This window comes from Desmodus rotundus, chromosome 2 (genome assembly GCF_022682495.2).
Source record: "Desmodus rotundus isolate HL8 chromosome 2, HLdesRot8A.1, whole genome shotgun sequence".
In the NCBI taxonomy this organism is placed as follows: domain Eukaryota; kingdom Metazoa; phylum Chordata; class Mammalia; order Chiroptera; family Phyllostomidae; genus Desmodus; species Desmodus rotundus.
Genome location: NC_071388.1, coordinates 182,502,720 through 182,529,651, shown reverse-complemented (window position 1 = coordinate 182,529,651; position 26,932 = coordinate 182,502,720). Strand labels below are relative to the sequence as shown.

The following is a 26,932-nucleotide window of genomic DNA, read 5'->3' as shown; positions in this document are numbered from 1 at the left end:
ATTTGTCAAGGCTGAATGAATCTGCCTAATGAGTTCATTGAAATTCAGTCATAAGCTTTGATGACTGTATCGTTTTACTACCTAATGAACTACCACACTATTTTTAGATTTGGGGACTTCTGGACAAGATGGAGGCGTAGGTAGACACTGCCTCCTCACACAACCAAAAGAAGGACAACAACAATTTAAAAACAAAAAAACACGAGAACTCTCACAAAAACAAACTGCATGGAAGTCTGACCACAGAGGAGTTAAAGAAGAAACATTCACCCAGACCAGCAGGAAGGGTGAACACAGGCAGCTCTGTGGAGAGGACTCGAGGCAAGGTGGTGGCTGGTGGATTGGGCGAGGCAGTGGCTTGCAGACTGGGTGGTCCCACATTTGCATGCAGATAAACCCAGAAGAACAACTAGGGAGCAGGACAGACTGCACAACCCAGGGTTCCACTGCGGGGAAATAAAGCCTCAAAAATCTCTGACTGAAAACACCTGTGGTGGTTGAGGCCACAGTGGGAGAAACTCCCAGCCTCACAGGAGAGTTCGTTGGAGAGACACACAGAGTCCTAGAACATACACAAACCCATCCACCCGGGAATCAACACCAGAAAGGCCCAATTTGATTGTGGGTAGCCGAAGAAGTGACTGAAAAACAGCAGAGAGTGGAACAAGCAGCACTGCTCCCTCTCGGACCCCTACCCCACATACCTCATGACACCACAGTGACATGGGTTGCCCCGCCCTGGTAAACACCTAAGGATCCACCCCTTACTACACAACAGGCGCACACAAACAAACAAACAAAAAAATGTCCCAAATGAAAGAACGGTTCAAAGCTCCAGAAAAAATATAACTAAGAGACAAAGAGATAGCAAATCCATCAGATGCACAGTTCAAAACACTGGTTACCGGGATGCTCCAGGAACTCACTGGGTACTTCAATAGCATAACAAAGACCCAGGCAGCAATGAAGGTCACATTATGTGAAATAAAGAAAAATCTACAGGGAACCAACAGCGACGGGAAGGAAACCGGGACTCAAATCAAGGCTTTGGAGCAGAGGGAAAAAAGAAACATTCAACCAGGACAGAATGAAGAAACAAGAATTCAAAATAAAATGAGGAGAGGCTTAGGAACCTCCAGGACATCTTGAAACGTTCGAACATCCGAATCATAGGGGTGCCAGAAGGAGGAGAGGAAGACCAAGAAATTGAAAACGTATTTGAACAAATAATGAAGGAGAACTTCCCCAATCTGGCAAAGGAAATAGACTTTCAGCAAGTCCAGGAAGCTCAGAGAGTCCCAAAGAAGTTGGATCCAAGGAGGAACACACCAAGGCACATCATAATTACATTAGCCAAGATTAAAGATAAGGAGAGAATCTTAAAAGCAGCAAGAGAAAAGGAGACAGTTATCTCCAAAGGAGTTCCCATTACACTATCAGCTGATTTCTCAAAAGAAACCTTGCAGGCAAGAAGGGGCTGGAAAGAAGTATTCCAAGCCATGAAAGGCAAGGACCTACATCCAAGATGACTCTATCCAGCAAAGCTATCATTTATAATAGAAGGGCAGATAAAGTGCTTCCCAGATAAGGTCAAGTTAAAGGAGTTCATCATCACCCAGCCCTTACTATATGAAATGTTAAAGGGACTTATCTAAGAAGTAGAAGATGGTCAAAAATATGAACACTAAAATGACAACAAACTCACAGCTATTAACAACCAAACCTAAAAAAAACTAAAAACGAAAATGAACTAAGCAAACAACTAGAACAGGAACAGAATCACAGAAAAGGAGATCACATGGAGGGTTATCAGTGGGGGAGTGGGAGGGAGAGTGAGGGGGAAAAGGTACAGAGAATAAGTAGCATAAATGGTAGGTAGAAAATAGACAGGGGAAGGTTAAGAATAGTACAGGAAATGTAGAAATCAAAGCACTTACATGTACGACTCATGGACATGAACTAAAGGGAGGGAGGGAATGCTGGGGGGAGGGGGTGTGCAGGGCAGAGGGGAATAAAGGGGGGAAAATGGGAACACTGTAATAGCATAATCAATAAAATATATCCAAAAAATAAGTAAAAATAAAAATGATAAAAACAAAACAGTATTTTTAGATTTGTAAGGCAAACATACCTGTCTTTTCCATTTTTTTAAAATTTTATGTATTTATTTTTGGAGAGACAGGAAGGGAGGGAAGAAAGAAAGGGAAAGAAATATCTATGTGAGAGAGAAACATTTATTGGTTGCCTCTCGTACACACCCTGACCAGGTCCGAACCTGCAACCCAAGCATGTACCCTGACCAGGAATCAAATCAGCAACATTTCGGTTTGCAGGACGCCAGCCCACTGAGCTACACCAGGCAGGGTTTCAATGTTTTATTTTGAAAATATTTCAAACTTACAGAAAATTTGCAAAAATAATACAGTTGTAGTATAACATTAACCGAGCTCCCCAGAATATTCACACTTTACACAACCATAGTTCAATTACAGAAACCAGAAAATTAACACCAATACAAATCATAATTTACAGACCCTATTCAAATTTCATTAATTGTCCCACTAATGTCCTCTTTTTGGTCCAGAATTAAATCCAGAATTCCACAAACTATTATGTTTCCTTAGTCTCCTTCAACATCATAGTTTTTTTGTTTGCTTTTGTTTGTTGATAGCTTAAATGACCTTAAGACATTTTTTTTTAAATAATAAGTTATTTTATAAACTGTTCCTTGATTTTGGTTTCTCATTGTTTTCTCATGAGTAGATTGATGCTAAGCTTTTCTGGCAAGAATATGATAGAGGTGAGGCCCTGTCCTTCTCTGTGCATCCTTTTTTTTTTTTAAAGACTTTTTTTTTTTTAAGATTTTATTTATTTACTTTTAGAGAGAGGGGGAGGGAGAAAGAGAGGAAGAGAAACATCAATGTATGGTTGCCTCTCGCGCCAATTGGGGACCTGGCCCGCAACTCAGGCATGTGTTCTAATTGTGAATTGAACCGGTGACCCTTTGGTTTGCAGGCCAACACTGATTTCACTGGGCCACACCAGCCAGAGCTCAGTGCATCTTATCAAGAAACAGATAACATGTTAATGTGTCACTTGGTTAGGATGGTACCTGTAGTTTTCTCCACTGTAATTAAGGTTTCCTTTTGTAATTAAAAATATCATGTAGAAGATACTTTGAGACCATGAATATATCCTGTTTCTCATCATACTTTCATCCACTAATTTGAGCACCCACTAATTGGTCATTGTGTAGTTCTTGCCTACAACAAGAAACTGTTCTGTTTGCCCATTGATATTTTTATTTCCATCATTTATTCTCCATTTGGAATGCTTTTTTTTTTAATATTGTTTTCCTATGTTTTTAAATTCTTTTTTTTATTGTTCAGTTACAGTTGTCCCTCCTTTTTCCCCATTGCTCACCCCTATCTCATCCCGCCCCACTTCCAGTCAATCTCCCCCATTGTCTGTGCCCATGAGTCCTCTATTGGTGTTCCTTTGCTTGTCCCTTTCCCATCTTTCCCCCATTAACCCCCTCCCCTCTCCCCTCTGGTCACTGTCAGTTTGTTCTTCATTCCCAAAGCTCTGGTTCCATTTTGCTCATTTGTTTTGTTGATTAAGTTCCATTTATAGGTGAGATCATATGGTATTTGTCTTTTACCACCTGGCTTATTTCACTTAGCATAATGCTCTTCAGTTCCATCCATGCTGTCGCCAAGGGTTGGAGTTCTTTGTTTCTTTCTGTTGCATAGTATTCCATTGTGTAAATGTAACATGTTTTTTTGATCCACTCATTTACTGATGGGCACTTAGGCTGTTTCCAGCACTTGACTATTGAAAATAACACTGCTGTGAACATTGGGGTGTATAGGTTCTTTTGAATTGATGATTCAGGATTCTTAGCCAATAGTCCCGGAAGTGGGATCCCTGTATTAAAAGGCAGTTCTGCCTTTAGTTTTTTGAGGAAAATCTTTACTGTTTGTTTTCCACCATGGCTGCACCAGTCTGCATTCCCACCAACAGTGTACTAGGGTTCCCTTTTCTCCACAACCACCAGCACTTGTTTGTTGATTTATTAATGATGGCCATTTTGACAGGTGTGAAGTGGTATCTCATTGTGGTTTTAATTTGCATCTCTCTAATGGTAGTGATGTTGAGCATTTTTCATGTGTCTATGGGCCCTCTGTATGTCCTCCTTAGAGAGGAATGCTATTTAAAAGAGTTGTCCCTCACTGTTCCTGTGAACCCAAAACTACTCTAAAATATGAAGTTTATTAATTAAAAAAATAAAAAGGGCTGCTCCTTCTCCATTGTTTGTTTATGGTAGTATGGATTTACAGATATTTTATTCTATGGATTCTGATCCAATGCCATCACTAAATATTTTGTCCCAGCTTTGGCCAGAGTAAGTGCCTTCAATCTGGCTGTACCCTTCCGACATACCCTCATCATTTTTTGAACACTTTCTTTCTTTATGGTACCATTAAATATTCCAGGTTCATCTTTATTTCCTGGCCCCAGACGTGTGTTCCTTTTATTGGAGAATGTTATTTAGAAACCAAGATCTGGGCAGCAGTGTGTTCATTGATACAGTACTACAGTTACTCCAGGTCCTCTCAGTGGAGAGATTGAAAAACCCAGCTCTCTTTATCCACATTATTTTTATTTATTTGTTCATTACAAGTATATATTAAAGTAAAATTGCTAATAAGAATCCAGGAATGGTAACCCATCCCTCTATGAGAAAGAAACTTACTAACTGGAGTACAATTAATTGTATACATTTTGCCTTTAGCTTTATGATTTTTCAAAGTAACTTAGACTACTTCTTTTCTTTTTAACCCCCCTTCAGTGTTATTATATTATTCATTTATAAGACAATTAGGTTCATTTGTTATTATTTATATACCTTTTTCAGTTCTTTCCACATCCTGTTTGATCTGAATGGTTTATTTATTTTTGAAACCACATACCTGTTTTAATGAACATGTAAGAAGAGTACTTTGTTTCTTTGACTAATGAGTGGGAATGGGAAGAAAAGTCATTATCTTCTTGACAAAGAAACACACTGTTCCTGGTATTAAGGAATCAATTCAAGACATTCCAGACAGGTCCAGACATAGGACACTCCATCCCCAGTATCCTAAAATTAAAATATACTACAAAGTAGATAAAGATATAGATAAAAAGAAACAAAAAATACTTATACAACCATTGTTTGATGCCTTACTCTGTGTTTCCAAGATAGTTCACGTGGAATGTGAAATAAAAACATGGGTAGACTTCCTGTTTCCTTGTAGGTCCTACGCCCTACCTCCTGCTTCTTTCAAGTCTCAATGATAGAAGACTGACTAGTGCCTGAAAATCTCTAATATAATTAATACTGATGCCTACAAGAATCTAAATTCTTGTTTATTTTAAAAACACTTGTTGAATGCATCCACTGTCGCAGGCACAGTGGTAAGTACTTCACATACACTTATCTAAATAAATTAGAGTTTTCGGGAAGACCCATTAATTCTGCTATGGTTCACATTGATTTGTTTCCTCCCTAGATTTTATGTAGTATTGTGGCAGTACAATCAAAATCTACTGAGAAATCATGAAAAGCTAACAGCATAAAACAGTCAAGGCCAATATTTTATGACAAGTAATTTAACCTACTGGTGCACAGGTGAATATTTAATAGAGCTAAGAAGAAACAATATAATACATGGTCTCTGTTTGGAAATGAGAATATGAAATTATTCTGCTACTAAAACTGCACAGCTTTTAAAAATTACTTCATAGAAAATAATTTATGTAACAACCCACAAACTTTTGGACATCAAGACCCAGCCATTAGATCTTTTAGCATTTTGTTCATAATCCCAGCTATAATCATCGTCCAAAGTTATGCTTCATTTTATACCATAGATTCAATTTTCTCAATCAATCCTCTGTTTTCTTATGAAATCCTGAGTTAAAAGAACCTCTTTAAAAAAACCACTAGTTGTACAACTCCAATGTGTATTTATACAGAATACAATGTAAAGACAGTATTAAGAGGTATCTGAACTAGACTGATCACACCAATATTTATTTAGAGTAACCAATAAGGTGCCCCAAATGGACAGAACAAATATAAGCATGGAAAATGATGGCTGAACAGGATAGCTCAAGTATACTTAACCCAGACCACAGTCAGTACTAATATCAATTACAACATCAGCACACTTTTAAGTTTATTAGACCATTCTTGCCATCCAAGCATAGCAGCCAGGGCACAGTAGTGATAAAGAGAAACACTTGAATTACCAAGTCACAACCTCTAACATGTGCTTAACTCCAAGTTGGAATGACACCAACCCAAAAAAGTCTGCCAATCTCTGGCACAGAGGTTTACTTATTCATTGAGGCTTTGTCTGGTTTCCCCTTAAAACCAGGGTCAAACCATAACAGATTAGTCAGCTGCAGCTAGAGTGCAATTTTAACTTGCTAAAAATATTTCACACTCATGAAATTATGTGAAGGTCCCAGAAAACAGAACAGTAAGACTCCTGTTCTGGACTGGTTTTAAATTTCTACTAAACAATTTAATTCTGTGCAAATGGTTAATAGCATATAATAAATTTCCTTAACTCAATGGTTACAACATGGGGTCTTTCTGATGATGATCTACTAAAGGACTGGCAAGGATCCTTAGAAAAACAACAGTGTCTTCCTCAACTACAACATACAAAGAAAAACTGTATTAATTACCACTTTGGGAGGAGGGTGCTCACAGCCCCAAGAGGCCACAACTTATTAATACCTGAAACACAGAAAGCAATGGTGTTCTAGAAATAAATACAACCAAGGACTCCTGTCAAACGTTGTTATTCCTATTACTTGCAGGCCTCTTTGGGTTCATCTTGTTTGGGGACTTTCTGTGCTTCCCAACTTGTATGTCTACTTTCTTTGCTAGGTTAGGAAAGTTTTAGTCATTTTATTTCTTCAGTTATGTTTTCAATCCCTTGCTTTCTCATCTCCTTCTTTGACATTGATGATACAAGTGTTGATGTACTTGATGTTGTCCTAGAAGTCCTTTAAAAAAAAATCTTTTTTTTAAAATTCTCACCTGAGGATATGTTTATTGATTTTAGAGACTGAGGGAGAGAGGAAAATTGATGTGAGAACATTGATGGGTTGCCTCCCATATGCACCCTGACCAGGGATGGAACTCACAACTAGATACGTGCCCTGACCAGGAATTGAACCCACAACCTTTGGTGTATGAGGTGACACTGCAACCACTGAGCCACACTGGCTTGGGCCTAATTTCTTTTCGCTGTTCAGCTTGGGTGTTGTATTTCAGATCACCAATTTGATCCACTGCTTCTTCTAATTGGCTATTGATTTCCTCTAATATATTTTTCATTTCAATTACTGTATTCTTCATTTCTGACTGGTTCTTTTTTGTGTTCTATATCTTTGTTGAACTTTCCACTGAATTCATCTATTCTATCCCTAAGTTCATTGAGCATCCTTATAATCAGTGTTTTGAACTCTTATCTGGTAGATTGCTTGACTCCATGTCATTTAGTTTGTTTCCTGGAATTTAGTCGTCTTCTTTCATTTTGGACTTGTTCCTTTGTCTCCTTATTATGGTCAACTTCCCATATTTATTCCTAAGTATCATGTAGACATGGAGATCTACTGTGTCTCCTGATTGTGATAGAGTGGCCTTACGTAAGTCCACTGTGGGGCCCAGTGGTGCAATGTCCTTGGTCACCTGAGCTGGGTCCTTCACAGGTGTCCCTGTGTGGGTTGTGTATGCCCTAATGTTAAAGTTAGCCTCAACTGCTTGCTACTGGCATTTCAGTGTGTAAGGTTGGTCCTCCAACTGGCTGGTGGCTGTGAGGGCTGGTCACAACTACAGTGGATGCGCTGTGATGTGGGGGTTAACCCCACAGAGGAGGAATAGTTTTAATGGGGCTCTGGTGACAGCCAAGACCACCCCAGCCAAGTGTGTTATTTCTGGAGCTGGTTGGGTGGTGCTGTGGTGTGGTCTGAAGCAGGCCCTTGAGTGTGTTGGGTCTGGAGCCTTCTGAGAAACATCCCAGTGAAAGACAGAATCAGCAGCCACTTGTGTAGAGCCTGGGATTGCTTGGGAGAAGCTACGAAGTACTATACATGATTGTGCTGAACTTGGGGATGCTTTTAAGAGGCTATACTGTGAACTGAGACCAGCTATCACTTACACTGGGCTTGGGACCTTTTGGAGAACACCATGATGAGATGAGCCCAGCTACCACTTGTGCTCGGTTTGTGGCCACTTAGTTAAAACCATGATCTAGGCTAAGACTGACTGCAACTTATGTCAGGCTTGGGGCCACCTAATGGGACTTAAAATGCAAGCTGACACCAGTTGCTACTTGCCCTGGGTTTGGAGCCACTTAGCAAGAGCTACAAGGCATAATGAGGCAGGCTGCTCCTGCTTGTTTGGTGTTTGTGGACCTTTGGTATATTTAGGGAAAGTCCACACAATAAGCCAAGACATGCCCACTTGTGTTTAGGACCCTCTAAGAGACTCTGGCAAGGTGAGTGAGTTGGACCTCTGAGAGGCTCTGGTGGGGTAGGGTCTCAGGGAATCACCAGGACAGAATGAATGGTGTTAGCCAGGTTAATGGAGAACACAGATTTGGCATCCACCTGTACCTGACAGGCTGATTGGGGGAAGGGTTCAACAAAGTAACAATAGCCCCTCTAGCCCTCACACTGATGCTAGTCAATTTAATTCCTCCCTTGTATCACTTTAGTATATCCATGGCACATTCTTAAGCTGCAGTCCCTCCCTGCATTGGAGCTTAAAGTGAGTGAGTTTGTGAACAAATGAGTACAAGATTCCTTTAAGACCAGCACCGTGATCCCTGGCAGCCTTTAGTCTATCTCAGATGCAATACTGGCTGTTTCGCACAGCCAGATGTTATGGGGACTCCTTTCATGGCACTGATGCCCCAGTTTGGGGAGTACAATGTGGGGTTGCGACCCTTCACTCTCCAGTGGGAACCTCCACAACAGAGATACCCTTCCCGATTCTTAATCACCACAGGTGTAAGATTACCCATTCTATGTCTCTGCCCTGCCTGCCAGTTTCAATGTGGCTTCTTCTTTATATCCTTTATTATAGAAATTTTGTTCAGCTAGTCTTCACATGGTTCTCGATGATGGCTGATCTATAATTTAGTTGCAATTTTGATGTGGTCATGGGAGGATATGAGCACACAGTTTATCTACTTTGCCATCTTGACCGGGAGTCTCTAAAAAGCCTTTAAATACTTATCAACCTCCTGATGAGAAATACAAGTTTTCTAAAACTCTAATTTTTCACTTTGAAAGCTCAAATTTTATTACTGTCAATAAATTCAAGAAAATGTCTGCCAAAATTTGAATAACCATAGTTTATCTCTCCTGTCCTTTTGAAGTTAAAATGGTCTTCCATGAGAAAAGAGCTGATTCTACTCTCAATTCAATTACACAAATATTTTTGCTCAAGACAACATCACACTTTGGTATGCAGCAGAAATACTTCCCATTTTGCTACACAAAATATGAAAAACACAATTACTCAAAGAACTAGATTTAATAAAATAAATAATCTCATTGCTTCAACTAAGGATATTCTTGAGTAAAATTGACCTTTTTTTAACTGCAAGTTCTTAGTGAAGATCATAATGAAAACTAGTATAATTTGGTGCCACCAACTTGACATGCTAAGGAGCCAGAATTTTAACACACTATTACTTTTTCACCATCAGTGTTTCAGATATCAACATATTAAAAAATGAGTAATATCTTAGAACTATTATGAAAATATGTTTGTCCTTGCAGGTCTTCTGAAAAGGTCTAAAAGATTCTTGAGGGATCCATGAACCCTTTTTATTTTATTTATTTATTTATTTATTTATTACATGTGTCGGGGCCTGGGTATCACCTCCCCACACCAAGTGGGTGGTGAGCTGAGGCCCCCAGTGGCTCTGGGCGCCAAATCTCACCCACGGTCACGGACAGAGCCGCAGGTGATTTTCAACCTACACTGACATGAACCCTTTTTAGAGAGTGAATGAACTGATGATGTATTACTTAGTAGCTCTAGTGCAGATATCACTATCTGTATGAAATCTCTTTCTCCTTTGGTCAAGTGGTCATCTACATACTACTTACATACACATATACACACACTCATGCACTTTCTTCTGGTCTACTAAAGAAATATTAGTGAAACAAATGTATTGTATATATGGAAATACCTGATAGAATGTTTTCCTTTTTTGCAATGGTAACTTTATTCAAATTATTCATAGCCACTTTTAAGGATGTTAATAAAAAGTTCAAGTGGTTTCAAACACATGCATTTAAGTGAAATACTCCTATATTTTCTTTAAAATATTTTTTCAAAAATCAATTAAAATCTCTGATCTGCAACCATAAACTCTAAAAAGGAATGCATATTATCTCCAACATCTGGTGTTAATTAATTATTCATTTGTTAAATAAACACTGGTTATCTCTACTAGATACTCACTTATAAATCCATATGTGTGGAGAATGACAAAGTTTTAGCCCTAAAATGATTTTAAGTAAGTCATTTTATTAGGTTTTAATCATAACAAAAACTTACAAATTTAGCAAAAATAACTCGAGTACCACAGGAATGTAAAAAATAGAAAATAAAGGCCATTAGTATCTCACTCTTAAGTGAGTGCATATCCTCATAAATATAAAAAAAGTAAAATGAACAAAATGTTATTTAAATCAAAAATATAAAGTCTCAGGAATCTAAACAAATAAGATTTCCTTGCTATACTTTATTTTTTTAATATATTTTATTGATTATGCTATTACAGTGTTCCCATTTTCCCCCCTTTATTCCCCTCTGCCCTGCACACCCCCTCCCCCCACGCATTCCCTCCCTCCCTTTAGTTCATGTCCATGGGTCGTACATGTAAGTGCTTTGATTTCTACATTTCCTGTACTATTCTTAACCTTCCCCTGTCTATTTTCTACCTACCATTTATGCTACTTATTCTCTGTACCTTTTCCCCCTCACTCCCCCTCCCACTCCCCCACTGATAACCCTCCATGTGATCTCCTTTTCTGTGATTCTGTTCCTGTTCTAGTTGTTTGCTTAGTTCATTTTCGTTTTTAGTTTTTTTTAGGTTTGGTTGTTAATAGCTGTGAGTTTGTTGTCATTTTAGTGTTCATATTTTTGACCATCTTCTACTTCTTAGATAAGTCCCTTTAACATTTCATATAGTAAGGGCTGGGTGATGATGAACTCCTTTAACTTGACCTTATCTGGGAAGCACTTTATCTGCCCTTCTATTATAAATGATAGCTTTGCTGGATAGAGTCATCTTGGATGTAGGTCCTTGCCTTTCATGGCTTGGAATACTTCTTTCCAGCCCCTTCTTGCCTGCAAGGTTTCTTTTGAGAAATCAGCTGATAGTGTAATGGGAACTCCTTTGGAGATAACTGTCTCCTTTTCTCTTGCTGCTTTTAAGATTCTCTCCTTATCTTTAATCTTGGCTAATGTAATTATGATGTGCCTTGGTGTGTTCCTCCTTGGATCCAACTTCTTTGGGACTCTCTGAGCTTCCTGGACTTGCTGAAAGTCTATTTCCTTTGCCAGATTGGGGAAGTTCTCCTTCATTATTTGTTCAAATACGTTTTCAATTTCTTGGTCTTCCTCTCCTCCTTCTGGCACCCCTATGATTCGGATGTTCGAACGTTTCAAGATGTCCTGGAGGTTCCTAAGCCTCTCCTCATTTTATTTTGAATTCTTGTTTCTTCATTCTGTCCTGGTTGAATGTTTCTTTTTTCCCTCTGCTCCAAAGCCTTGATTTGAGTCCCGGTTTCCTTCCCGTCGCTGTTGGTTCCCTGTAGATTTTTCTTTATTTCACATAATGTGACCTTCATTGCTGCCTGGGTCTTTGTTATGCTATTGAAGTACCCAGTGAGTTCCTGGAGCATCCCGGTAACCAGTGTTTTGAACTGTGCATCTGATGGATTTGCTATCTCTTTGTCTCTTAGTTATATTTTTTCTGGAGCTTTGAACCGTTCTTTCATTTGGGACATTTTTTTGTTTGTTTGTTTGTGTGCGCCTGTTGTGTAGTAAGGGGTGGATCCTTAGGTGTTTACCAGGGCGGGGCAACCCATGTCACTGTGGTGTCATGAGGTATGTGGGGTAGGGGTCCGAGAGGGAGCAGTGCTGCTTGTTCCACTCTCTGCTGTTTTTCAGTCACTTCTTCGGCTACCCACAATCAAATTGGGCCTTTCTGGTGTTGATTCCCGGGTGGATGGGTTTGTGTATGTTCTAGGACTCTGTGTGTCTCTCCAACGAACTCTCCTGTGAGGCTGGGAGTTTCTCCCACTGTGGCCTCAACCACCACAGGTGTTTTCAGTCAGAGATTTTTGAGGCTTTATTTCCCCCGCACTGGAACCCTGGGTTGTGCTGTCCTTGGTGACTGCCACATGATCCCTTAATATGGTACTTCTTCAAACTTTTATAAACTATGTGTGTTATATATTGTTAAAGAATAACACTTTGGCTTCCTTTTTTTGCTTTAAAAATGAAACTATAAAAATACTGTTCATTTATATCAACTTAAAATGTTACATAATAAAGATTTATGATCTTATTGATTTACAGAAAATAAGACACTGACAAAATATATATATTAAGAATTAGCAACCTATATAGAAGATGAAGTCATTTTAGTTAGCATGCAGAACTTGAAGTGTCGCCTTATTGAAAGATATCTAAAAATCCATTAACACAATAAAATCACTGGTATCTATTCTCATTTCATAATACTTTTTCCTTGTAGTGGTTTGTATCAGCTATCAGAAAAATCTGTACTCACTGTAATAAAAAAAAAAAAACTACAACTGATTCAAAAAAACCAACTTTGATTCACTTTTAGAACCATGTTCCTTTTAGGTATTGCCACCACATGCCATTCAAGTTTACGATTACACATAAAGAAGAGATGAGATGTGCGGTACTGTTGGCAATCTTCACCAGTTCCCCCTCACTCACTGCTGTTGAGTTGGGTGGACAGCAAACAAAAGACGTTTGCACATTTGACAGTCTGAGTGACATCTAACTGAAAGCTGCCAACCTTTGCCTGGCTTAAGTAATAAGGATGTTATAAAAAGTTCATTTCATTGTATGCCCTTTCATACAATCTGAATTCATTTAGTTATGTGTGATTTTGAAACAGTTGTACTTTTTAAGTTACTAGTTCAAAACTATTATATCTAAATCAGTATAAGACTTCAAAATTCAGTATTAGAATTATAGATTACAAAAATAGAATTAATTTAAATTAACAGATTGAAGTGACTTACATCAATAAAGGAAAAAAATAAAAGAAACTAAAAACTAATCAAAAATAACTTTCACAAGTAGTAGCTAAATTATGTATTAAGAGAATTTCTAGTAATAAAGTTCAAGATTTAAAACTATGCCCTACATAGCTAATTTATTTTGAGACTGAGCGTATCATTTGTTATGAAAATCACCGTGTAGGAATAAAAACATAAATTTAAAATTTCTCCTTAGATTTAGTACAACCATTACATTCATTAACCATGAAAAGAGAGCAATGTGTGCTACTACTATATTCTACTAAAATGTAAGACTACTTCCTCTGGTAGGACTTCAAAAAGAACTTACTTTTCAATCAAGGCATAGTTAAAACCTGTCTGTGTATTATTCAATTTGAATCTAATTCTGCAAACAATACTACATGACATTAGCTAAAGCCACTGGGCAGTTGAGGAAAGGCAGGGTATTCTATATTTTATAGTTGCATTAAACTATCCTTTCAACCTGCTTAAGAGGGCAGGAAGCAGACATTATACATTAGGAACAGCAGCAGGCTCCTGAGTAACTCAGTGGAAAAAAAAAATGACAAGGAATTTGATCTTCCTAATAGTATTTAAAATAGCACAAGAAATTACCTAATGGCAAAGAAAGTGCTGGGGTTTCTCCTGCTTCTTTGCTCTTTAAGCAAATGCTAATAAAACTATTCTTATCTGTGTGATAGTTATGGTTAATAGTACTGTATTATAACTATTAGCGTCAATTTTACCAACTACATAGTGATAGTTGGTAATCTCAAAATATATTGACAAATAAACTAGGACCTGCATATAGTACTATAGGTCTTTAAGCCTTTATTATGAAACCCTTATAACCAAATGTGTTTTAAATTCTGAGTTTCCAGATTTTAGAAAAATATCATGTGTATTTACCCTGTATTACATAACATTCCCAGAAGAGTCTAGGGAAGCTCCCAGTAATTAAATATACTAAGTATTTCTTCAGCAAAAAGTATGAATATTCATACTTACATAAAACTGTAAAAAACTTCCTGTCAGGCTATCTAAAATCCATTTTGCTACCAAATGAGTATGCTGCAAGCTAACAAAATACTTAATACTGCTTTAAATTTCAAAATTTCGTAAGAGATTATAATGTTAGCGTTCAACTAGTATTTTCACATCTTTAATTGCATTTAATCATTACAACATCTTAGGAACTGGGGGCTTAGCAGAGTTCAGTAAACACACACCTTTAATAAGAATCTAAAATTTAGATTTCTTAGGGCTTCTCCCTAAGAAATAAGTTAGGTAAATCCCTGAATGGAATTAAAACCCACCAGTCCACACTGACATGAACAAAGAAATGAATAAAATAAATGGGGAGACCTGACTAGTGTGGCTCAGTTGGTTGGGCGTTGTCCCACAAAGTGAAAGTGGTTCAATTCCACTTTTGGTTCAATTCACTGGTTCAATTCCCAGTCAGGGCACATGCATTGGTTGTCAGGTTCAGTCCCCAATCAGGGTGCATTCAAGAGGCAACTAATCAATGTTTCTTTCTTACATCAACGTTTCCCTCCCTCTATTTCACCCTCCCTTTCCCCTCTCTCTAAAAATAAAAATAAATAAAATTCTTTAAAATAAATAAGGAGAAAGAAAGTAAAGTTCTTTCTTACAGTGGAATTACTCAATATAGAAGAAACATTAGGTTTAGAGACAAATCACCATTTGGCAAACATCATCAATGAATGCTGAAACTAGTCTGAAGAGAAAGGATATTCAGAGTCTCAAATATCTCTTCAAAAGTTGCTTTTTAATTACAAAGGGAAAAATAGTAACTGTATCAGGCAGATATCATCTTAACCAAGTGGTAAAAGTTAACTTCAACAGTAGTGAAGCAAATTGACACCATGTGCCTCTGATATGATGCACTGAGAACCCCAAATTATTTCTTTGATAGTTCTACTAAAAATGCATTACCTGACTTAAGCATGGGAAAACATCAGATAAATTCAAACTGAGGGATATTCGACAAAATAATTGATCTGTACTCTTCAAATATGTCAGGGTCATAAAAGACAGATTGAGGAACTGTATAAATAAGACATAACTAAATGTTATAATGATACTAGAGTGGTCTCATGGGCCAGAAAAGTTTTTTTCTTTCTCTGTAAAGGGCATTATTAGAATAATTAATGATATTGGAAGGTCTCTGGATTATAAAATGGTATTGTATCAATGTTAATTTCTTGATTTTGATAATTGTATTGTGGTTATATAAGAAAATGTCTTGGTTTTTTAGGAAATACACTGACATGATTAGGGGTAAGTGGGTATAATGTCTTCAATTTGCTTTCAAATGTTTCAAAAAAGATGATATGAACATATAGAGGAAATAAGGAAAATTAGTAAAATATTAACATTTGGAGAAGCTAGGAATTCTTCCCCATATATACAGAAATTTGATTATACTTGAAAATTTTTATAAATCTGAGCACATAGTAAGCATATAATGGAGCATGGTTTGATATCATATTCAAACTTGAAGTCAAGTCAAAAGTCAAACTTATTAATCCATCTGGGAGCATCTTACAACTAGTAGTTATAGAAGCAAATGGACAAATATTTAATGTCATCAGGCCAAAAGTCCCTAAATGGAGCTTCTGTACCCTCCTGAAGGAAGGCACAGATAAACTACCACTCTTGGGATTATGTAGAACACAGATGACAAATAAGACTAAGAACTTTGAGTATTATATATTATTTTTCAGGATCAAAAAAAAAAAAAAAACTACTTACCTTAAAAGAAAGGAAATTCTGACAAGTGCTACAACACAACCTTAAAGACATTATGCTAGGTGAAATAAGTCAGTCACAAAATGACAAATACTGTATGATTCCAGTTATATGAGGTACTTGAGAGTCAAAATCAGAGACACAAAGTAGAATGGTAGTTGCCAGGAGCTGAGAGCAGGAAAGTGAGTTATTGTTTAATAGGTATAGAGTGCTATTTCAGTTATACAAGATGAGAAGAGTTATGGAGATAAATAGTGGGGATAGTTGCACAACTTAAAAAATATATTTGATACACCTGAATTGTACACTTAAAATGGTTAAGATGATATATTTTGTTATTTGTGTATTTTACAGTAAAAGGAATTGAATAATATGTTAATAATATGTCCACTTACCTCAGTAAGAAACATAAATGAATGAATGAATTGGTGGGAAAAAAACTACTTAACTTTCTAAGGATTATTTTAAAAGTCATGATTGTGTAACAGCATAATCAATAAAATATATTATTTGCCCTGACTGGTGTAGCTCAATGGATTGAGCATGGGCCTGTGAACCAAAGGGTCACTGGTTCAATTCCCAGTCAGGGCACATGCCTGGGTTGTGGGCCCAGTCCCCAGTGGAGGGTGCTCAAGAGGCAACCCACACTGATGTTTCTCTCCCTCTCTTTCTCTTTCCCTTCCCCTCTCTCTAAAAATAAATAAATAAAATCTAAAAAATAAAATATATTAAAAATAATAATAATAATTAAAAAAATAAAAGTCTTGATTGCCCTGACCAGTGTGGCTCAGTGGTTGGAGTGTCATCCCTTAACCAAAAGTTTGCAGGTGATTCCAGGTCAGGGCACATAAGGTTGTGAGTTCATCCCAGTCAGATGGGGTGAGGAGAGTAGTGCATGTGCCCCCCTCCCAGCCTGGTCCAGATGAGTGTACAATCCCTCGTCCCTAGATGGATCCCCAGTCTGGGTGTGGATGAAGGCTACCAATCAATGGTTCACTTACACCAATGTTTCTCTCACATCGATGTTTCTCTTTCTCCCATCCTCTCTCCAAGAAAATGTCCTTGGGTGAGGATAAAATAACAATAACCATGACTGACTGATGTATCTGCTTTATAGAAATTCATTGAACCATAAATTTAGGATCTGTATACTTTTCATATATTTATATTATTCCTCAGTAAAGCATACTTAATAAAAAAGTTTACTTAAAAAGAAAAGCAGCAGAAGATGGAGGCATAGGTACACACACTTTGCCTCCTTGCACAATCTAAAGGACAATAACAAACTTAAAAATAAAAATATAACCAGAACTGCCAGAAAATTAAATGGTATGGAAGTCCAACAACCAAGGAGTTAAAAAAGAAATATTCGTACAGACTGGTAGGAGGGGCAGAGATGGGCAGCTGGGGCAGAGAGGACACAGGGCAAGGCAACTAGAGGACCAGGGAGGCAAGGCAGTGGCTGGTGGACCCAGGCAGTCCCATATCTGTGCTGGAGAGCGAGACAGACAGCGCAACCCAGGGAACCCTAGCGCAACCCTAGTACGGGAAAAGAGTTCCCATAAGATCGTCAGCTGATTTCTCAGAAGAAACTTTGCAGTCTAGAAGGGACTGGCAAGAAATATTCAAAGTGATGAAAAGCAAGGACCTACAACCTCAATTACTCCATCCAGTAAAGCTATCATTTAGAATTCAAGGGCAGATAAAAGTGCTTCCCAGACAAGGTAAAACTAAAGGAGTTCATCATCACCAAACCATTATTTGCTGAAATGTTAAACAGACTTATCTAAGAAAAAGAAGATCAAAACTATGAACAATAAAATAGCAATAAATACAAATCTATCAACAATTGAATCTAAAAAACAAACTAAGCAAAGAAGAACAGAGACATAATTATGGATATAGAGAGTGTTTTGATGGTTGCCAGAGAGGAGGGCAGTGTGGGAGAATGGGTGAAGAGGTGAGGGGATTAAGAAGTACAAGTAGGTAGTTACAGAATAGCAATGGGGATGTAAAGTACAGTATAGAAAATGGAGTAGCCAAAGAACTTAAACACATGACCCATGGACATGAACAATGGTGTCGGGATTGCCTGAGGGAATGAGGGGTGCTGGGTAGAGAGGGGCAAATGGGAAAAATTGGGACAACTATAATAGTATAATCAATAAAATATAATTTTAAAAAAGAAGGTATTTTAGAAGAATCTAATTAAATCTACCTTTCAACATAAATGCTATTACTGTGATACAAATGGGTTCAAAAAGAGAAAGATTCAAGAGAGACTGAGCAATGACTTGAATTACCTACTTCTGGAAAGTCTGTATTATTAAAATTAAAGAGGTAATTGCAAAGGATTAAGAAATCTAGCAGTGAATAAGATAAAATGGAGCAACAAGGTCATTGTGTGTATCTGTTATCTATTTTGTTTCTTTATGCCCCAGTTAGGGGCATGCAAGAGGCAACCGATCCATGTTTCTCTTACACATCAATGTTTCTCTCCCTCTCTTTCTCCCTCCCTTCCCCTGTATCTAAAAATACAATCTTTAAAAAAATAAAATAAAATATTTCAACCTTTTGATAACTTGTTATAAACCAACTTGCATATAAAATATACCAAAGACATTTCTCCAGAGAACTGTCAAATACTTATATGGCTTTTTCAGCAATGCCACTTCAGTGAACCATGCTTAACTGAAGTCCTAAGGTTGTTTGTAGAGCAGTATAGATATGGAGTGACTTAATGGGCTACATAAATCATGATGAAATTTCATTTTGAGACTAGCAATAATTACTGCACCTTGGAGCCTGAGATCTTTTTAAAACTGAGAACTAGCGAAAAGTTGTCTGACTAAAGCAAAAACGTTTGAACAGAAAACATAAGCTTCGCTTACTGGCAAAATTGACAGATTTTATACCTGCTAGAAAATGTGAAAATGTTGCCACCGTTAAAACAACAACTGCCTACATATGTGTTTTCTTCACTCTTACTCTTTCATGTCCCTCTAAAGTTTCCTAAGAATGGATTTCTACGAATATTAAAGACTTAAGAAATTTAACAACTAAACAATTTTCCTTCTATCTACTTGATTATATCTGATATTACCTACTAACCTTCAGGTTTCACTTCATGCCTTCAAAAACATCAAATAGTCGATTCTGCCCACTTAGTTTTTTTTCATTAAAACTTCTGCACAATCCCAATTCATGTCCCTAATCCCCAGTAAGACAGTTAAATGATACATTCATTCTTTTATTTTTTAAAAGGTTTTATTTATTTATTTATTTATTTATTTATTTATTTATTTATTGAGAGGGCAAGGAAGGGAGAAAGAGAAGAAGAAAAACATCAATGTGTGGTTGTCTCTCACGTGCCTCCTACTGGGAACCTGGCCTGCAACCCAGGCATGTGCCCCAGACTGGGAATCGAACCAGCAACCCTTTGGTTCCCAGACTGGCACTCAATCCACTGAGCCACACCAGCCAGAGCATTATATTCATTCTTTAAGTAGGTACAGTAGTTACAGGACTAACAGAAAAATAAATGGAAGTTATCAGGAAAAGATATGTTGGATAACTAGTCAACATAAGGGGAGAAAATTAAGTAGTTGCTTTTTCCTATTAATACAGATTCACATAGAATTTTACCTAAATTAGTAGAAAACTACACAGTAATATTTCAGGAGTGCAGTTCACTATGATGAATATCAAATCTAAGAATTAACATTCAGCCTATATTCAATACTAATCTATGATATTATAAGTCAGGATGGTGACCCCCCAAAAAGGCACAATAAATAGGGCTTTTGAAGTCTGTAAATGTACAGGGTGTTGGTCATATATGTGTTTTTGCTCTGAAAATTACTTTGTGAAAATTCATCATGATCTGTACTAAAGATTTATCCACTTGCCATGTACCTTAAAAAGTCAAGTATGGAAGAACTTGGCTGTTAAAAGGTAATCTCCAGTTTGTTTGGACTTAACTGTTTTTTCTTTATGAGTCTACAATATGTAAAATAACCTTTATTTTTCAAAATTAAAGGTCTGGGAAGTGAATAATAATGCTGTTCCCCCTCAAAAAGGTACTAATTATAAATAATTCTCTTAAATTCAAGATAGTTTCTTACAGGATATAAAAACTTCCTGTGAGAAAACAATTAAGAGCTTTAATATAATGGGATATTACAGGCTAGAAAAAGCTTCTTCTAAGAGGCTAAAAACCTTTCTTTAAATTTATGCCCTGTACATCCACTGGTTTCTTAATAACAGAAGAAAACAAAACCATTAAAGCTACATCTCTTGTAAATTTTTAGAAATCTACAATTAAAATTATAAATTTTGCTGCTGAAGTATTAGGAAACAGACTCTTCTAGCTAAGTCAGATCTTCTGGCAGTTAGCCATAAACCTTCACTTTATTTAAATTTCACCCTAATTCTGACCTGGCTGGTGTGGCTGAGTGGATTGGGTGGTAGCCTGTGAATCAAAGGGTCTCTGGTTTGATTCCCAGTCTAGGGCACATGCCTGGTTTGCATGCCAGGTCCCCAGTAGGGGGCTCATGACAGGCAAGCACACATTGATGTTTCCCTCTCTTTCTCCTTCCCTTCCCCTATCTAAAAAGAAATAAATAAAATCTTAAATTTCACCCTAATTCTTGCCCCCATTATCCTATTGCCTTATAGAGCTTTCATTTACTATAAGAGAACTTTACTGGGCCAACTCTGTTATTGCTCATAATTTAAAGTCTAGTTAGATGTAAAATACTTTTATGATGAGACATTAGAGACTGCAGTCATGTCAACTTCATTCTAGAATACAAGTATGAAAACTACCAGTCTCCAATATTATTTGAAAGTAACTACACATGAGAAAAGGTTGCACTGATGAAACATTACTAAGGATCTATGAATGAGTACTTCACTTCCTTGAAATGGAGAGAAAAGAAGAGTATCAACAAAAACAACAACAACAAAAAATCTTGAAGTGGTACAATGAATGAGTGTTTACATGGGGGGAAAAAGATTACATGTGCTTTAAATGAGAATATGATTGAGACATGACCCAAGTCTTCAAACATTGCAATAAGCCTTTTACGAACAGGACAAACAGGAAAGTCCTCATCTACAAAGGGTGGTATGACTACAAATTATTCTTGTAGTATATATTTTCTGCATCATAAAGGGAGTACAGGGAGATGGACTCTACACCTATACTTTAAACTATTCCTTGAAGCAAAATATCTTCCATATTTACATTTTTCCAAATATATTTTTTAAAATACAGATATCACTAATACATATTTGTAGTGCTTACTGAAAACTTGAAATAACATAGATCTCTAACATAAACACTGAGGGAAATAGGTTTTCAAAACTAATTCAACTACACATTCTAAATCCAGAAATAGTCCTGCCTATTTAAAAAAAAAACAAAGTGTATTGCCCTAATGGTGTGGCTCAGTGGATTGGGTACCCGCCTGCAAATCAAAGGGTTGCAGGCTTGATTCCTAGTCATGCCTAGGTTGCGGACAAAGTACCAGGTAGGGGCGCACAAGAGGCAACCACACGTGGACGTTTCTATCCCTCTCTCCCTCCCTTGCCCTATCTAAGATAAGTAAAACCTTTAAAAAATAACTTAATTAAATTAAATTACATAATTAAAAAATAGTGTATCACAGAAGTGAGCAATGATACCAAAATGTTGACAGTACTATGGGGAAAACCTCAACCATCCTTGTCCCTCTTGACTACTACAACTGCCTACCAGTCTTCCTGTTTCTCGTATATATCCTCTCTCATCCTTTTCCACCTACAAGGCAAATCTATCTTTGAAAAATGAAAATTGGGTCATGAAATTACCCTGCTTAAAAATTTTCAGGGTCATTTCCCATTTTCTAAGAATGAAATTCAAACACTTCATCTTTCTACTGTGCCCTTGAAGGTCCACATGATTTGGCTGCCTGCCTAACCCACTACTCACACCCCTCTCTGCACTCTGCACTATCCACACCAGTCTTCTTTCTGATCCTGTAAAATACCGAGCTCTTTCCTATCTCCCAGCCTTTGCACTTTGTGTTCCTCTACCTGAAATACTCTTCCTGCCATTATTCATATATCTGGCTAATATTAATACTTTATAGATGTCACCTTGTGAGGAAGGCTCACTGACCACCTTAACTAAAGTGGCTTCCCCTAAGTACCCTGTAATATAGCCCTATGGCATTTATTATAATCTCTATTACCTTGTACATTTATATATTTACTATTTATTTATGATATGTCTTCTCAACAAGTATGTAAGCACCACTGGAGGCAGGGATCCATATACTCTTTTAATGGCTACAAGTTAGTATGATAATCTCTTAACCTAACACAAATCTACATGAATACAACATGTAAAAGCTAGAATGCTCCTACCTGTTTTTGCTCAATATCTCCTTATAACACTACTAAACAGGGTTCAAACACCAGAAGACATAGAAAAACACAAGAATATTAAAAAATCAGCAGGTATTTTTATCTTAGTTCATTTCAGGAGTGTTACAAATGCCTTCTCCTTAAACTTAGGAAGTCTCCAAACTTATTTTAACTGCTTCCCTATAGAAAAGCACTAGTCTGAGTTGCTTCCCTGGAAGGCTAAGTAGCCTCCCCACCTCCTTCATTAAGTGTACTTGGCAACATTAGGTGCATCAGGGCATATACTTTGCTTCACATACAGCTTTTTTTTTTTAAAGCCAGGGTTTTTTTTCACCTGCAATTTAAAAAAAGGTGAAAAATTTTCCCCAAAACACTGCAAAAGAAAATCTCTAAAAATGACAGTATGAAGTTAATTTAAATTATCTACACTTCTCCCTATAGAAACGTAGTCATAGAACACTGAAACCATGCCCTTAGTGGTATGGCTAAGTGGACTGAGTGTTGGCCTGCAAACCAAAAGGTCACCAATTCAATTCCCGGCCAGGGTACATGCCTGGGTTGTGGGTCAGGTTCCTGGTTGGGGGCATGCAAGAGGTAACTGATGGATGTTTCTCATGCACATATTTCTCTACCTCTATTTCTCCCTCCCTCCCCTCTAAAAGTAAATAAAATCTTTAAAACAAAAACAAAACATTGAAACCAAAGAATCATTTTCTTTTTTTTAATATATTTATTATGCTATTACAGTTGTCCCATTTCCCCCCCAATCTACTCCATCCTGCCCACCCCCCTCCCTCCCACATTCCCCCCCCATAGTTCATGTCCATGGGTCATACTTATAAGTTCTTTGGCTTCTACATTTCCTACACTATTTTTACCCTCCCCCTGTCTATTTTCCACCTATCATCTATGCTACTTATTCCAACCCTCATGTTCTAGTTGTTTGCCTAGTTTGCTCTCGTTTTTGTTTTAGGTGTGGTCGTTAATAACTGTGAGTTTGCTGTCATTTTTACTGTTCCTATTTTTGATCTTCTTTTTCTTAGGTAACTCCCTTTAACATTTCATATAGTAAGGGCTTGGTGATGATGAACTTCTTTAACTTGACCTTATCTGAGAAGCACTTTATCTTCCCTTCCATTCTAAATGATAGCTTTGCTGGATACAGTAATCTTGGATGTAGGTCCTTGCATTTAATCTTGGGTAATGTAATGATGATGTGCCTTGGTGTGTTCCTGCTTGGGTCCAGCTTCTTTGGGACTCTCTGAGCTTCCTGGACTTCCCGGAAGTCTATTTCCTTTGCCAGATTGGGGAAGTTCTCCATTATTTGTTCAAATAAGTTTTCAATTTTTTGTTCTTCCTCTTCTCCTTCTGGCACCCCTATAATTCGGATGTTGGAACGTTTCAAGATGTCCTGGAGGTTCCTAAGCCTCTCCTCATTTTTCCAAGTCCTTGTTTCTTCATTCTTTTCTGGTTGGATGTTTCTTTCTTCCTTCTGGTCCACACCGTTGATTTGAGTCCCAGTTTCCTTTACATCACTATTGGTTCCCTGTACATTTTCCTTCGTCTCTCTTAGCATAGCCTTCATTTTTTCATCTGGTTTTCGAACAGATTCAACCAATTCTGTGAGCATCTTGATAACCAGTGCTTTAAACTGTGCATCTGATAGGTTGGCTATCTCTTCCTCGCTTAGTTGTATTTTTTCAGGAGCTTTGAAGTGTTCTGTCATTTGGGCCATTTTTTTTTTTTTGTCTTGGTGCGTCTGTTACATTAAGGGGTGGAGCCTTAGGTGTTCACCGGGGCGGGGTAATGCAGGTCACTGCGCTGTGACGCTGTACGTGGGGGAGGGGCCGAGTGGGAGCAATGGCGCCCACCTCACTCTCCTCCAGATTTCAATCTTTCGCTCCCATACCCACAATCAAACTGGGCCCCTCTGGTGCTGGTTCCCGAGTAAGTGGGCCTGTGCACACTCTAGGCCCCTGTGGGGCTCTCCAACAACCTCTCCTGTGAGGCTGGGAGTCTCTCCTGCTGCCGCCCCAACCCCCAGGGGCGCTTTCAATCAGAGGTTTGAGGCTTTATTTCCCCGCGCTGGAGCCCTGGGTTGCGCAGTGGTCTGCTTCGCTGCCCCCCGTTCGTCCGTTTATCTGTGGGCGAATGTGGTGCTGCAGGGTGCTACCCGCCACTCTGCCTGCCCCACTCTCCGCCACTCTGAGTCCGGCCCTCTGGGTTTATCTGTGCAAATGTGGGGCCGCAGGGTCTGCTAGTGCTCAGACTGCCTGCGCCATTTGTCCCACACTCCGCCAGTCTCAGTCCCGCTACAGCCACGCGAGTCCTCTCCACCCCGGTGCCCGTCTCCGCCCCTCCTACCAGTCTGGATGAATGTTTGTTTTCTATTTCCTTGGTGTCAGTCCCCCTTGCTGTTCGATTCTCTGTCAGTTCTGGTTGTGTGAGGAGGCGCAGTGTGTCTACCTACACCGCCATCTTGGTTCCTCCCATTATCGAATCATTTTCTCTTATTATTGTGATCTGCTTAAATTACATTGTAGAACAAAAGTTTTCAAGTTTATGTCCTGGCCAGTGTGGCTCAGTTGTTTAGAGCACCATCTCATAGACCAAAAGGTTGCAGGCTCAACTCCCAGTGAGGGCACAACCCAGATTGTGGGTTTGATACCCAGTTGGAGTGTATACAAGAAGGCAACCAATCAGTATTCTTTCTCACATCACTGTTTCTCTCCCTCTCTCTAAAATCAATACGCATGTCCTTGAGTGAGGTTAAAAAAAAAAAGTTTTCAAGTTTAGTGAAACAGTATTTTTTTAGCAGAAAAATTACTCACTAAACCTGTCCCCAACCTCAGTATAATAAAGATTTATCAATAAAAGTTTCATGCTGCAGAACCAAGATGACGGCGTAGGTAGACACACTGCGCCTCCTCACACAACCAGAACTGACAGAGAATCGAACAGCAAGGAAGTCCGACACTAAGGAAATAAAAAATAAACATTCATCCAGACCGGTAGGAGGGGTGGAGAGGACTCGCGTGGCTGTGGCGGAACCGAGACTTGCGGAGTGTGGGACAAATGGGCAGGCAGTCTGAGCACTAGCAGACCCTGCGACCCCACATTCGCGCAGATAAACCGAGAGGGCCAGACTCAGAGGGGCAGAGTACGGGGCAGGCAGAGCGCGGGTAGCACCCCGCAACCCCACATTCGTGCACAGATAAACCGGACAAACGGCAGGGAGCAAAGCAGACTGCACAACCCAGGGCTCCAGCGCGGGGAAATAAAGCCCCAAGCCTCTGATTGAAAGCACCTGTGGGGGTTGGGGCGGCAGCAGGAGAGATTCCCAGCCTCACAGGAGAGGTTGTTGGAGAGACCCACAGGGGCCTAGGGCATGCACAAGCCCACCCACTCGGGAACCAGCACCAGAGGGGCCCACTTTGATTGTGGGAAGCGGAGTGAAAGACTGAAATCCAGAGGAGAGTGAAGCGGGCGCCATTGCTCCCTCTCGGCCCCTCCCCCACATACAGCGTCACAGAGCAGCGACCAGCGTTACCCCGCCGCAGGGAACACCTAAGGCTCCGCCCCTTAAAGTAACAGACGCACAAAGACAAAAAAAAAAAAAAAATGGCCTAAATGACAGAACACTTCAAAGCTCCTGAAAAAATACAACTAAGCGAGGAAGAGATAGCCAACCTATCAGATGCACAGTTCAAAACACTGTTTATCAAGATGCTCACAGAATTGGTTGAATCTGTTCGAAAACCAGATGAAAAAATGAAGGCTATGCTAAGAGAGACGAAGGAAAATGTACAGGGAACCAATAGTGATGCAAAGGAAACTGGGACTCAAATCAACGGTGTGGACCAGAAGGAAGAAAGAAACATCCAACCAGAAAAGAATGAAGAAACAAGGACTTGGAAAAATGAGGAGAGGCTTAGGAACCTCCAGGACATCTTGAAACGTTCCAACATCCGAATTATAGGGGTGCCAGAAGGAGAAGAGGAAGAACAAAAAATTGAAAACTTATTTGAACAAATAATGAAGGAGAACTTCCCTCATCTGGCAAAGGAAATAGACTTCCGGGAAGTCCAGGAAGTTCAGAGAGTCCCAAAGAAGCTGGACCCAAGGAGGAACACACTAAGGCACATCATCATTACATTACCCAAGATTAAACGCAAGGACCTACATCCAAGATTACTGTATCCAGCAAAGCTATCATTTAGAATGGAAGGGAAGATAAAGTGCTTCTCAGATAAGGTCAAGTTAAAGAAGTTCATCATCACCAAGCCCTTACTATATGAAATGTTAAAGGGAGTTACCTAAGAAAAAGAAGATCAAAAATAGGAACAGTAAAAATGACAGAAAACTCACAGTTATT

The 26,932-nt window shown here is 38.6% G+C and overlaps 1 protein-coding gene and 1 non-coding gene across 3 annotated transcripts in view; both read right to left on the bottom strand.

Annotated features, from left to right (window-relative positions):
- Positions 1–26,932, bottom strand: part of BMPR2 (bone morphogenetic protein receptor type 2) — a 135,944-nt gene that overhangs the window by 93,842 nt on the left and 15,170 nt on the right. The window lies entirely within an intron of this gene.
- LOC112308096 (small nucleolar RNA ACA64) lies at positions 9,933–10,056 on the bottom strand. Its single transcript, XR_002975107.1, has one exon. It is a non-coding gene; the product is annotated as a small nucleolar RNA ACA64 (small nucleolar RNA).